Raw genomic sequence first — 16080 nt, 5'->3', positions numbered from 1 at the left:
TTGGAACCCTAGATCTAAGATTGAAGGGGTTTAAAAATAGATATATTTCTAGAAATTTATGCTTTTTTGCTAAAGAATAGTCTTATGAGCATACTGTATCATTTTATTATATAAGATTAAGAGAAACACCTCAAAAATCCTATTTACTAAAGCTATTATGATGTGGTGGCGAGAACCGCTTAACCTTCAGCTGCTGAATATGCTGTTGTTACTGGAGCTGATCACAGACACATCAATTTATTACTCACAAGCAATTTTCCTTCGCATCATTGTTGAACTAGGGACCCCAAATTTCCTTGGCTTGCCCTGCTCTTGCTTTGTATCTAAGTTCATTTTTTCCTACTTCTTCAATAAATTCTGGAAACTGAATTCTCAAATGTAGAAAGGTAAATTGCAGAAATATGCTACATGTCAGTTTCTTCAAATGAATTATAATAGGTACCTCATAATGGTTCATAAAAATCTCTTTTGATATCACACTGATACTCTTTTCATTATGCATTGTCACTAAATGATGATAAGATAATTCTTGGTCTCAACTCAAGACCTGACTTTTCCTAAAAATATCCATGAAACTAATTGCCAATCAAAAATGAGGCAGTTAAGACTAGCCTCAGAAATAAAGGATTGTCTGAGAATGGGAACCCTACCTTTTGAATACAGTTTGTACTTATTTCTATGTCCTCCTAATATTATTCTTTAAAACTTTGTCAGATCTAGTTAACATATTAAAGAAGGTTCTAAAAATCTCATATAGAGTACAACATATCCAACTGAAAATATAATTTAAAACTGTATATATTTATATGGTATTGTTAGAATGCATTGATTATCAATCCATAACACATACACAATTTGTACTAATTAAATCTCTTCCTGTCTATATTATTTAATGTTCTAACAACAAGGTATATGTGTACAAATATATTAAATACATGCACTTAGATATCTTCTCTGCTGTTAGCAGAGAATGACAGAAAGAATCTTACCTGTGTTTTATTGACTATGCAAAGGGAAAAGACTCTATGGAACATAACAAATAATGGATAACATTGCAAAGAATGGAAATTCCAGAACACTTATTTGTGCTCATGAGGAACCTGTACTTAGACCGAGAGGCAGTCCTTCCAACAGAACAAGGGGATACTGCATAGTTTAAAGTCAAAAAAGTTGAACCACAGGATTGTATCCTTTCACCATACTTATTCAATCTGTATGTTGAGCGAATAATCTGAGAAACTGGACTATATGAAATACATGGCATTGGGAATAGAGGAAGACTCATTCACAGCTTTCAATATGCAGATGACACCAACTTGCTTCCTGTAGGTAAAGAGGACTTGAAGCACTTACTGATGAAGATCTAAGACTATAAAGAAAACCAAAATTACCACACTGGGCCAGTGAGCAACAACATGATAAACAGAGAAAATGTAGAAGTTGTTGAGGATTTCATTTTATTTGGACCCACAATCAAAACCCATGGAAGCGGAGGTCAAGAAATTAAAATGTGCATTGCATTGGGCAAATCTGCTGCAATGGATCTCTTTAAAGTGCTAAAAAGCAAAGATGTCACTTTAAGGACTAAGGTGTGCCTGATCCAAGCCTTGGTGTTTCCAATCGCCTTATATGCATGTGATAAAGTTGGACAATGAATAAGGGAGACTGAAGAAAAATTATGGTGCTGGCAAAGAATATTGAATATACCATGGACTGCCAGAAGAACAAATAAATCTGTGTTGGAAGAAATACAGCCAGAATGCTCCTTAAAATCAAGGATGGCAAGACTTCATCTCACATATTTTGGACATCCCCACGTGTCTGTCAGTTTGTCGTACTGTGGGGGCTTGTGTGTTGCTGTGATGCTGGAAGCTATGCCACTGGTATTCAGATACCAACAGGGTCACCCATGGAGGACAGGCTTCAGCTGAGCTTCCAGACTTAGACTAGGAAGAAGGGCTCAGCAGTCTACGTCTGAAAAACATCAGCCAGTGAAAACCTTATGAATAGCAGTGGAACATTGTCTGATATAGTGCTGGAAGATGAGCCCCTCAGGTTGGAAAGCACTCAGAAGATGACTGGGGAAGAGCTGCCTCCTCAAAGTAGAGTTGACCTTAATGACATGGATTGAGTAAAGCTTTTGAGACCTTCATTTGCTGATGTGGCATGACTCAAAATGAGAATAAACAGCTGCAAACATCCATTAATAATTGGAACCTGGGATGTATGAAGTATGAATCTAGGAAAATTGGAAATCACCAAAAATGAAATGGAATGCATAAACATCAATATTCTAGGCATCAGTGAACTAAAATGGACTGGTATTGGCCATTTTGAATTGTACAATCATTTAGTCTGCTATACTGGGAATGACAACTTAAAGAGGAATGGTGTGGCATTCATTGTCAAAAAGAACATTTCAAGATCTACCCTGATCACAACGCTGTCAGTGATAGGATGATATCCATATGCCTACAAGGAAGACCAGTTAATACTACTATTATCCAAATTTACGCATCAACCACTAGGGACAAAGATGAAGAAATAGAAGATTTTTATCAGCTGCTGCAGTCTGAAATTGATTGAACATGCAATCAAGATGCATTGATAATTATGGCCGATTGGAATGCGAAAGTTGGAAACAAAGAAGAAGGATCATATTTGGAAAATATGGCCTTGGTGATAGAAACAATGCCAGAGATTGAATGATAGAATTTTGCAAGACCAACGACTTCTTCATTGCAAATACCTTCTTTCATCAACATAAATGGTGACTATACACATGGACCTTGCCAGATGGAACACACAGAAATCAAATTGACTACATCAGTGGAAAGAGACAATAAAAAGCTGAATATCATCAGTCAGAACAAGGCCAGGGGCTGACTGTGGATAAGATCACCAGTTGCTCATATGCAAGTTCAAGCTGAAACTGAAGAAAATCAGAGCAAGTCCATGAGAGCTAAAATATGACCTTCAGTACATCCCACCTGAATTTAGAGACCATCTGAAAAATAGATTTGACACATTGAACTCTAGTGACTGAAGACCAGGTGAGTTGTGGAATAACATCAAGGCCATCATCCATGAAGAAAGCAAGAGGTCATTGAAAAGACAGGAAAGGAAGAAAAGACCAAGATGGATGTCAGAGGAGACTCTGAAACTTGCTCTCAAAAGTCAAGCAGCTAAGGCAAAAGGAAGAATTGATAAAGTAAAAGAACTGAACAGAAGATTTCAAAGGACGTCTCAAGAAGGCAAAGTAAGTATTATAAAGACATGTGCAAAGTGCTGGAGATGGAAAACCAAAAGGGAAGAACACGCTCGGCGTTTCTCAATCTGAAAGAACTGAAGAAAAAATTCAAGCCTCAAGTTGCAATAGTGAAGGATTCTATAGGGAAAATTTAAATGATGCGGAAAGCTTCAAAAGAAGATGGAAGGAATACACAGAGTCATTATACCAAAAAGAATTAGTTGATATTCATCCATTTCAAGAGATGGCATATGATCAGGAACCCATGGTGCTGAAGAAAGAAGTCCAAGCTGCTCTGAAGGCATTGGCGAAATACAAGGCTCCAGGAATTGATGGAGTATCAATTGAGATGTTTGAACAAACAGATGCAGCGCTGGACATGCTCACTCATCTATGCCAAGAAATATGGAAGACAGCTTCCTGGCCAACTGACTGAAAGAGATCCATATTTATGCCTATCCCCAAGAAAGGTGATCCAACTGAATGTGGAAATTATAGCACAATGTTATTAACATCACATGCAAACAAAATTATGCTGAAGATCATTCAAAAATGGCTGCAGCAGTATATTGACAGGGAACTGCCAGAAATTCAGGCTGGTTTCAGAAGAGAATGTGGAACCGGGGATATCATTGCTGACATCAGATGGATCCTATCTGAAAACAGAGAATACCAGAAGAATGTTTACCTGTGTTTTATTGACTATGCAAAGGCATTCGACTGTGTGGAGCATAACAAATTATGGATAACACTGTGAAGAATGGGAATTCTAGAACACTTAATTGTGCTCATGAGGAACCTTTACATAGATCAAGAAGCAGTTGTTCAGATAGAACAAGGGGATACTGATTGGTTTAAAGTCAGGAAAGGTGTGCGTCAGGGTTTTATTCTTTCACTATACCTATTCGGTCTGTATGCTGAGCAGATAATATGAGATGCTGGACTATATGAAGAAGAATGGGGCATCAGGATTGGAGGAAGGCTCATTAAGAACCTGCATTATGCAGATGACACAAGCTTGCTTGCTGAAAGTGAAGAGGACTTGAAGCACTTACTAATGAAGATCAAAGACCACAGCCTTCAGTATGGATTGCACCTCAACATAAAGAAAACAAAAATCCTCACAACTGGACCAATGAGCAATATCATGATAAATGGAGAAAAGACTGAAGTTGTCAAGGATTTCATTTCACTTGGATCCACAATCAACAGCCATGGAAGCAGCAGTCAAGAAATCAAAAGATGCATCGCATTGGGTAAATCTGCTGCAAAGGACCTCTTTAAACTCTTGAAAAGCAAAGATGTCACCTTGAAGACTAAGCTGGGCCTGACCCAAGCCATGGTATTTTCAATTGCATCATATGCATGTGAAAGCTGGACAATGAATAAGGAAGGCCCAAGAAGAATTGACGCCTTTGAATTGTGGTGTTGGCGAAGAATATTGAATATACCATGGCTTGCCAAAACTACAAACAAATCTGTCTTAGAAGTACAGCCAGAATGCTCCTTAGAAGCAAGGATGGCGAGACTGCGTCTTACATACTTTGGACGTGTTGTCAGGAAGAATCAGTCCCTGGAGAAGGGCATCATGCTCGGCAGAGTACAGGGTCAGTGGAAAAGAGGAATACCCTCAACTAGGTGGACTGACACAGTGACTGCAACAATGAGCTCAAGCATAGCAATGATTGTAAGGATGGCTCAGGACTGAGCAGTGTTTCGTTCTGTTGTGCATAAGGTCTGTATGTGTTGGAACCGACTTGATGGCACCTAACAACAACAACTTTGGACATGTTATCAGGAGGGATCAGTCACTGGAGAAGGACATCATGCATTGTAAAGTAGAGTTTCAGTAAAAAAGAGGAAGACCTTCAATGAGATGGATTGACACAGTGGCTGTAATGATGGGGTCAAGCATAGCAACAATTGTGGGGATGGCAGTGTTCCACTCTGTTTTACACAGGATGGCTATGAGTTGGAACCACTTTATGGCACCTAACAACAACAAAGACATTTTGGTACACATATATACATTATGTTCAGCTAAATATAATATTCTTTTCATTGTTTGTTAAGGTCTAATGATATTGTTTGTTATTTTTTTAAATATACCATTCAAGAAGTCGTGTAGAAATACATATTTGACTCAAGGCTAAACGTATGTGAAAATATCATGTGAGATATCCGAAGGTGCCTGGATTTAGGAAGGAGTGTCTGCTTTTAAGGAGATCTGGTGGCTCGGTGTTTAAGAGCTCGGCTGCTAACCCAAAGGGCAGCAATTTGAATAAGTCTTAATGCAGTGCAAAACAGAGTGGATTCGGTCAAGTAAAAATTTTCCACTTCTTGTTATCAGACTCTCCTATACATAACCCTTTAAAAAATATATTATCTTGGTTTTTCCATAGTCATCATTATCACTTTACCTTCTTTCCATGTTTTTATTCCCCTTTAGTTCACGGAGCCTTGGTGGCACAGTGGCTAAGAGCTTGACTGCTAACCAAAATGTTGGCAGTTCGAAACCACCAGCCACTCTTTGGAGAGCCGATGGAGCAGTTCTACTCTGTCCTATAGGGTCACTGTGAATAGAATAAACTGGATGGCAATAGGGTTGTTTTTTTGTTTTTGTTTTTTGGGGGGGTTCTTTTTATAGTGGAAATAGAGGGTAAGTTTTGAGTGTGTGCAGTTTTTTGGTTCCACTTTCTCAAATTTGATAACAGATTCTAAGAATCAGAAATCTGGGGGTGTCCTGGAGATGGTCTCTTAAGGCCAATTTGTAGCTACCATAGTTTGCCTCCTAGGCATCCATTAATTCTCGCTAGTTGCCATCTTACCCAACTTCTATGGTGGCTGCTCCTGTACTTGTCACATTGTCCCTCAGCTTCTGTGTAGTCTCTAACTAGACCTGCCCCCCAGCCCATGCTCCATATGGTTTCCTATGATAAAACTCATTACTATCCTGTAAGCCAGGCTCTTAATTGTAGTTATTTCTTGCCCCCCTCCCCAGCATATTCCATGAGTCCCTGTGATAAAAATTTCTCCTTTCCCTCAAGGTAATGTCCTAGAAATCTTTAAACTGACCAATAAGGCTTCAGTTTATGAAACCAACTAACACCACCATTATGCTTGCCATACATAAGAACTCTCCTTCAGTTCCAACTGGCTGTTGTCTTGTCCCTGGGTGTAACCTTCTGCGTGGTTCTGCTTCAGGGTGTGTTGAACTTTATTTTTTTACTGTCTGTGAGTAGTAAGCTCTGTTTACTTTCTGTTCTTCCTACAGTAGTCTCGCTTCCTCATGCCACACCTGATAGATGATCCAAGACATCAACAGATCCCCTTTGGGCCAAACTTAAGACAGATGTCCAAGTACTCTGGCAGAGATAAAGCAAAAAAAAAAAAAATGCCATTCAGATTTCTGAATGAAGAGGTCCACCTAAACCAGCTGAGTGGAATTTACCATAACCAGACAACTAACTAAATTCCTTCCTTCCTCCCTCCCACCCTCCCTCCCTCCCTCCCTTCCTTCCTTCCATTCTTTTTCCAGTATTAAATCAATGTCTGTGATGAAAATAAGCTATATAAATTATTAAGTTGTGAGTTTGTAATTTTTTTCTACATTTGGCTTAAAAAGCTATGCCTGCTTCATAAATCATTTGCAATGGTTTCTTCTTTATGCGTTTTTGGTTCTATAATAATTTACAGTCTTGTTATTTTATAGCAAAATTTTAAGATAAAGATTAGATCTTTCATTATAGTTTTGTAGAATTTTGTAGAATTTACATGTCAAAACTCCCAGGCTTGGTATTGTTTCAGTAAATTATTTATCATGTCAAAAGCTGTTGACAAAATGAAGCTGATTTTATTGTTAAACAGGGTAAGTGAACACAAACCATTATAAAGCTTTGGCAGTGTCTCAGAGGTATGAAATTGAGGTCAAAATTTACTGACCATTAGAAGTTTGTTTTAAGGCAGGTCTATCAATGCAGAAGATCCTGGTAGTACAATGGTTAAGCACTCGGCTGCTAATCAAAAGAGCAGGAGTTCTAACCTGCCAGCTGCTTCATGGGAGAAAGATGTGGCAGTCTGCTTCCATAAATATTACATCTTTGGAAACCCTATGGGTCAGTTCCACTCTGTCAATGTAGGGCCGACATGAGTCGGGATTGACTTGATGGCAAAGGCTTTGGATTTTGGGTTATCAATGTAGAGTCTAGAATAAAATTGGGTAAGAATCATTTTACAACAGTCCAGGACTTGTGGAAGCAGCAACACCAGAATGTTGAGGGGAGGGATTCAAGGAATCTAAAGGGTAAATTGTTAAAGTTATTTATTAAACAATTGATGGGTCTTTGGTAAAGTTCATGTAATGAACAGTCAAACTGTTTGCCTAGATAGTAGACATTTGAAAAATAAAGTCATACCAATAAAACCATATTAACCTAGACAGTAAGGTGTGGTTTCAGTTCTTCCTGGCCTGGCTGACTGTGGATGTAGACAGCTTTGGTTCTCAATTATTTCAGTTACATTAATGATTTTTGGAATATTAAATATTTCAATGTCACTGTTGACATTTCATTTCTATACAGAAATATATGCATTTCATCTAGGAATTTAAGTTTAAGATCATACACTTGTTCAAAATATTATTTTTTTATTATCCCCAGTTATATCTGTAGTTGCATCTGTATTTTCATCCCATATTTATTTCTGTCAGTGCTCCAGGTTCTTTTTTTTTCTCAATTTATATATCTGAAAGTTTCTCTAGATTAATGATCTTTTTCTAAGAAAAAATTGTCATGCTTGGCAGTCTTTTCTGTTTTGTTGTTGTTACTTTTTTTTCTATTTCATCAGTGTTTTTCCTTGTATTTAATATTTTATTTTGCTTGGGTATATTAGTTTTTTTTTTTTTTTTTTAGTGTTTTAATGCTATGTATTGCTTTAACCTTTTTGTTTCTATTTCGATAAGAATTTTAAAATTTACTCTAATTAGTACTTAAAAATTAAGATCTTACAAAATGTGTTAATAATCATTAGTTCTAACAATTTCAAACTTGAATTTTGATTTCCTCTGTAGTCCATAAGATACTTACTATGTGTTTTATTTGTTCCCTGTTGGTGGGTTTTTTCCTTTTTAGTCATTCTTTTGTAATCAATTTCTATATTAGCACATATTTATCAAGATTTAAACTCATGTTGATATCTTGAGATATACTGACATTTCCTTTCTTTTGTGGCTGCTGCCTAATTGATTTGTAGAAATTCTATACATGCTTTATTATTTTAATACAATGTACATAATTATAAATGATTTATACTGTGTTGTGTGTGTGTGTATGCGTAAGATCTAACACAACAGATCAATAAACAAAATAAAACCAAACCTGCTTTCATGGAGACAGATAATAAAAACAATGAATAATGAAGTATTTTGATATTAGACAGTGAAAAGAGAGTTGAGAAGAGAAATGGAAAGTGAAATGAGGAATGCAATTTTAGATTGGCTGGTCAGGGAAAAGCTTCATTAAAATGGAGGAATTTGAGTATAATATAAAATACAGGGGAATGAGTCTTGGGGATATATGGGGATGGGATTGGGATAGGGCATTATCTCTGCAAAAGTAAGTGCAAAGTCCTGAATACGGCCATATTTGCTAGCAAACAGAATGGAGTCCAGGGTAGCTTGAACAGAACTAGCAAGACAAAGAGCAGTTGGAAAAGAAGTGCAAGTGGGAACAGTGACAGTTCACCTATTGCATGGGACTTCACTGAAAAGGCAATGGCCATTATTCTGATTGAGATAAGAAGCAATTAAAAAACCAAAAAAAAACAATGCTTTGCCTTCCAGTCAATTCTGACTCATAGCAACCCTATAGGATAGAGTAGAACTGCCTCACAGGGTTTCCAAGGAGTGCCCAGTGGATTCAAACTGCCAACCTTTTGGCTAGCAGCTGAAAGCTTAACCGCTATGCCACCAGAGCTCCTAAGAACCAAATGGAAGGTTTTAAAAACAGAGCGACATGATGTTACACAAATTTTAAAAGGATGTCTCTGCCTGCTATGCTGAGTGGTAGGAAAGTCAGTTAGGAGCCTACTGCAATAATCAGAGAGATAAAAGAGACTTGGAACAAGACGGTCCTAGTGGAAGATTTGAGAAATTGTATGACAGAAGATATGACCTTTTATGGCAGTACTGACAAGAATTTTTTCTAACAGATTTGATCTATTTTTGTGTATTAGTGTGTAATCTTGCATTCTCTCTTTCTCTCTGTACATAAGTGTGTGTGTCTGTATGTGTGTGTGGTAAATATATATGCATATATATCAAATTTATATATTTGAAAAGGTAAATGATGGATTTCCTTTTAATGAGATAGTGAAGATTTAAGAGAAGTGCAATTCGTGGAGTTAGACTAGTTATGAACAAATTAAGTTTATGATATCTGTTATGTATCTAATTTGAGATGTAGATCAGGCATTGGGAACTAGGAATCTGGATGCAGAAACGAGGTAAGATCTGTAGATATACATTTTTATACATGGTGTTTCCATGACCAGAATCAACTGAACAGCAACTGGTTTGGTTTATCATAAAAGGGATCTGTAAAGGCATGCTGCTGTAGAATATGAAGAAATCTAGATAAGGAAGAGGAAAGTAATGCAGTGTCAATTTAATGTCTAGAGGTCAGGAAGATTAGATATATATATGTATATATATATATATAATGTGTGTGTATATAAAAAAAAACAAACAAAAAAACCCGTTGCTGTCCAGTCGATTCTGACTCATAGTGAACTTATAGGACAGAGTAGAACTGCCCCGTGTGTGTGCGTGTGTATATGTATATAAACATATATACATAATTTTGAATTTCCCAGTAGCCTCGTTAAAACAGCTAAAAAATAGATGAAATTCATTTTAATAATATATTTTATTTAGCACTTTGTTGTTGATAGTTGCCTTTGAGCAGATTCTGACTCACGTCAACCCTCTGTGTGCAGAGTAGAACTGCACTCCATAGAGATTTCAATGCTGTGACCTTTCAGAAAAATATTGCCAGGGCCTTACATCTTTGATGCCTCTAGGTGAATTTGAACCACCAAACTTTAGGTTTTTAGTCCAGTGTTTAACCATTTATGCCATCCAGGGACTCTCTTATTTAACCTAGTATATAAACATATCATTTCACTCTATACTCAATATAAAATCATAAAGAGGATATTTTATCTTTTTTCATTCTGTCACGGATTGAATTGTGTCCCCCCCAAAAATCTGTCAACTTGGCTAGGTCATGATTCCCAGTATTATATGATTGTCTACCTTTTTGTGATCAGATGTGATTTTCCTGTGTTATATCACTATGTTGTAATGAGATGGATTAATGGCAGTTATACTGATGAGATCTACAAGATTAGATAGTGTCTTAAGCCAATCTCTTTAGAGGTATAAAAGAGAGAAAGAGCAGTGAGACATGGAGACCTCATACCACCAAGAAAGCAATGCTGGAGCAGAGTATGTGCTTTGGACCTGAGGTTCCTGTGCTGCGATGCTCCCAGACCAAGGGAAGACTGATGACAAGGACCTTCCTCCAGACCTGACAGAGAGAGAAAGCCTACCCCTGGAGCCAGTGCTGTGAATTTGAACATCTAGCCTACTGGACTGTGAGAGAATATGCTTCTCTTTGTTAAAGACAACTGGTTGTGGTATTCTGTTATAGCAGCACTAGATGACTAAGACACACACTAATCTTGAAAATATAATGTGCATTTTGCACTTTGAGTGTATCTCAATTCAGTCTAGCCAAATTTCTAGAACTCAATGCCCAAATATTCTTACTAACTTGGGCAGCAAAGCTCTAAAGGATTAGAATAAATCCAGTTTACTCTTTTTAAAACCAGGAAAGAAATATTTTTCAAGAAAGAGACATTGACCAATTGGTAGTAGCATGAGTGAAAATCTTATCAAAGACAAAGTAAGAGAATGAGAGTAAATATATTGGAGACAGCAAGTAAGTGAACTCTTGTACTAATTTATGCTAAAAAAAGGAGTAAAATAAGTAGTAATTGAAAGAGTAGAGTAAGTCAAGTATTTATTTTTTGCATTAGAGAAATAAAAACAAGTTTGAATGATGATGGGACTCACCCAATGAAAGGAAAAAAAAAATAATGATACAAAAGAAAATGGAGAAATTCTGGAGTAATATAACTGATAAGTAAGATAAAAAATGCACAGGCTATTCTTAGCTAAGGCGTTTTTCATTCATAGTAACAGGGCAGAAGGAAAAGCAGTGATGTACTTTGGTATTCAGATATGATGTAGAGTTTGAAAAAATTTTCTTTTTTTGTCCACAGTGAAAAATGAAGCAAGATCATGAGCTGAGAGTGAGAATGGTAGAAGAGAAGAGGAGTAATTAGTGTACTTACTTACACTAATCTCCTACCCTAAAGGATGGCGAACTGAATACAAAAAAGACAATGGGCAGACCACATGTAACAATAGAACTGTGACCTACAACCTCTATGGCAACCAGCCAGGGAAGCCACCACAGCTTCTGCAGCAACCAGTCTAGACAACCAACCACAGCCTCTGCAGCAATCAGAGTATGGCCCCCAGACACCCTTTCAGTTCAGTAACTAAGTCACTCCTGAGGTTCACCCTTTAGCCAAAGATTGGACAGGCCAATAAAACAAAATGGGACTAAAGGGTCACGCCAGCCCTGGGGCAAGGACTAGAAGGCAGAATGGGGCAGGAAAGCCGGTAATAGGGACGAAGGTTAAGAAGGGAGAGTGTTGCATGTCGTAGGGCTGTTAACCAACATCATAAAATAATATGTGTACTAACTGTTTAATGAGAAACTAGTTTGTTCTATAAACCTTCATCTAAAGTACAATAAAAAAAAAAGAATACTTGGACAATGACTTCTATCTTCCTTATTTATTTATTACCTCAACTTCCAACTCAAGACCAACCTGAAAAAGCCAAACATGCTCCCCAAACAAATTACATAAGATTCCCCACTTCTAGTTGGCCTGCCTCCATCCTCCCCATGCCAACATGCTGCAGTCACAGCATACTTGAAGCTTTCCTTTTTCCACTATAAAGCTTTCCCACTCACCTGCCAGCATTTGAATTGCTGTTAAAAACAAGCAATAGTGGGCTACTCTTTTGGAATAGCAAGTTCTTAATAAATACCTCTTTTTTTTTTTTTCCTTATTTGGATGGTCTATGTTTATCTCCATACTAAAAAGAGAGGGCATTCAAGAGCTGAAAAGCCTCTCTGACGTTTTTGCTAGCATTTCTCAACTTTACCCAGACACCTATCTAACAATAAATAAGGTCTACTATTCTACTTGGAAACCCTGGTAGTGTAGTGGTTAAGTGCTACAGCTGCCAACCAAAAGGTTGGCAGTTCAGATCCACCAGGCACTCCATGGAAACGGTATGGGGCAGTTCTAGTCTCTCCTATAGGCTCACTATGAGTCGGAATAGGCTCAATGGCACTGGGTTTGGTTTTTTTGGTACTATTCTACTTATTTCCTTGGACACTTCGAGAAAATACATACCTCCAAAACTCTCTCACTCTGTCTATGGCTCATCTATGGTTCCTTGAATAGGAGATGCCATTTTTAGCTAACATTCCACCGTATACATGAAGCTGCAACTTTCAGTTCCAGAACTCTGGAGTGCTGTCTCCCAATGTTTTCTAACAAAATTTCTTGCCTATAGGTGGATCTCTAATTTTAACCTCCCTTAGCTTCCTTCCTCTGCCATCTTCAGATATGAATTATCACTAGCAACACTTTTTAGTGAGACAATCAAAATCCCTGAAAAATATTGAAATAAAAAGTAGCCCCGTGAATTAAAGATAGTAACTTTTGGAATAGAGGTAATTATGAAACAAAACAGAAGATATGAAAATCAGTCAATTGCAAATGCTGTAGGTTATATAAATAATATAAATCATTGTACAGTTCTTTTGAAGTTCATTGTCATGTTTGCTAGTAATTCAACAATAGGTTTAAAAAGATTTACTACAATGTGGTGGGTATATCCTGTAAAATGGAAATTAATGATTTTTTTTGTTTGTTTTGGATGAGAAATTGTATGACAACCAGGACTGGATAACCCTGCACCAAACTGACAAAATGTGCTCTCCCTCTTTCTGACTCCTGTCCCCACCTCAATCTTCACAAGAAAAAAAAAAGAGAGAGAGAGAGACAGGAGACTAAATATATATACACATATATTTCTAGTTGGAGATGAACTGTCCTTTGGCCATTATTTGGCAGGACTAACGTCTATGCAATCATGTTTTGAGTGCAGTCTGGGAGTTTTCATCTTTTTTTTGTGTATATGTTGCTTGTTCAGAACAAATACCTCTCAACCTCAAGGTCAGGCAAATTGTGAGGTTGACTGCAAAATTGCAAACTCTCAAAAACTTACTGAGAGTGGTAGGTTTACTGTAGGCATTAAAACTTGAGTTCAGAGAATTTAATAAGAAAACTGAGAAACGAAGAACTCAGAAACAGACACACTACTGAAAACTCTCCTCACTGTAAGCTTTTAGTTCACTAGCAAGAGTGACAAAATACAGGTCTACAGCTAGTGGCCTGAAAAGAAATAATGGTAAATGACAAGTGTTCTTGAATGATGTCTGGAAGATGCAGCTGACAGGTGCTTTAGCATGACATGATAAAACTTCACATGAGCTTCCATCTACAACATGAGTGGAATTAATCTGACCACGTTCCTGCACTATTGCATTGTATTTCAGAACAAATCTAAGATCAAGAGAGGGCTCCCAATGGACTCATATATATGAATCCTATACTCAGTACCATGTGTTCATGTGTCCATGGATTCATTTATCTTTCTGTATAAATCTTACTTTATCCTATTTTGTATTTATATAATAAGTGTGTTAATATATAAATGAAAAGGGGGTTTATAACTTTAGGACATTGTACAAAATACCATCTATCATCTATCTATCTATCTATCTATCTATCTATCTATCTATCTATCTATCTATCTATCTATCTATCATCTATCTATCTATCATCTATCTATCTATGTATCTATCTATCATCTAACTATCATCACTATCTATCATCTATCCATCCAACTATTCACCTATTTATCTGTGTTGATATAGAGCATGCAATTCTATATCAACAATTTTGCTTTACATTTCAATTAAATGACAAGAAAATTTGTCTGAGACATTCTGTTGAGGACAAAATCTATTTCTACCACATACAGATGCACATCAGTTGAAAGAAAGTAAAAGAGGGGAAAAGAAAGAAGGATAGACAAGAAACTGTACATAAAGCTAATTGTTGCCCCTCTGAACTGGCGTTTGGTCAGAAAACAGATGATTTTAAGATTTCCAAATTAGATTACAGGTTTTAGTACTGCTGAATCCAGATTAACTGCTTAAATCACTTATAATATACTTCAAACTTTAATTGTGGTGGAGGTAACTGAATGATAGCATTTGAATACCTTCAAATGTATGCTGTACTGACAATTAGGAATTTTTTTTCCATTAAAATAGGAAATGGGCAGTGATAAAGGAAGAATATATTATTTCAAATGTTTCATAAACAAAATTATATATTCAAAAAAAAAAAAAAAAACAAACAAACCCAGTGCACTGAGTCGATTCTGACTCATAGCGACCCTATAGGACAGAGTAGAACTGCCCCATACTTAGGATAATAGTTTATTAGTTTACACAAAATCATTTAGAATCTTGATTTAACTTAATGTACTTTCCCTCCTGCTTGAAGGTAAGCTACTTGAGTACCAGGACTCTGGAGTGTTTTCTACAGTATGGAGGATGAGGAGAGGCTTATATAAGGCCCTCAGTGCAAATATAAAATGAATGAATGTATAAAGAATGAGTGAATGATGGAACCACCTATTTATAACTCATAGACTTAACTGGATATTTATTGTAAAATAAAGTAGATGGGAGAGGGTAGGTAAAGAGAAGGAGATAAGTAGGGAAGGAAGGAAGGGAGGGAGGGAGGGAAGGAGGAAATAATATTATGAAATGCATGTTTTCTTGTTTGGGAATATATTGTATACAGAATTCATAAACACTAAGCTGAATTTTGTTTCCCAGTCGGAACAAAAAAGGATTCTCATACCAATTTCAAATTGAAAATCTCTTTCAGTTCTTCAAATACTTGGTAACCTGAATGTTTGTAATTTGAATAAAAAAGTGGAATGATTTCCAAGGAGGAATAGAGTTTTTAAAATTCAGGTCTCTCAAATGGGAATAGGAGAGCAGTTTTCTGTTTATAAAATGCATAGCCTGCTGTTTTCATTAAACAGAAACTGTGCCTTTTTTTTTTTTTTAACCTTTGTCCTATAAAAGTAGAAACAAAGAAAGAAAAAAGATCAAATGAATTGAGGTATAACAGTTGGAATTCCTGGTATGGGTACAGTATTTTACCAAAATGTCAAGTATTTAAATGTTGTTGAAACTCATACTGATGAAAGTGATGCATATTACTGTCTCCTCGGGAGCTGGAAAAACTTACCAACAGGAGAATTATAAAGGCAATGAAAGCACCTGCTCTGAACTGAAGAGGATGCTGTCTGGAAATATAAGCTCTGTTTGGTTCCTTAGGTATGCCATCCGAACTACTTGTCTTAGGATGGATTCTTTAGAGAAGCAAAACAAGTAAAGCACATAAATATGTATACCAACAACAATAAAAAAAATTAAAAAAAAAAAAAAAGTTGCCATCGAGTCAGTTCCAACTCATATCAACCCTATAAGACAGAGTAGAATTGCCCCATAGGGTTTCCAAGGAGCACCTGTTGG

Source organism: Elephas maximus, chromosome 2, assembly GCF_024166365.1.
Source record: "Elephas maximus indicus isolate mEleMax1 chromosome 2, mEleMax1 primary haplotype, whole genome shotgun sequence".
In the NCBI taxonomy this organism is placed as follows: Eukaryota; Metazoa; Chordata; class Mammalia; order Proboscidea; family Elephantidae; genus Elephas; species Elephas maximus.
Note: the sequence above shows the minus strand (reverse complement) of the source record.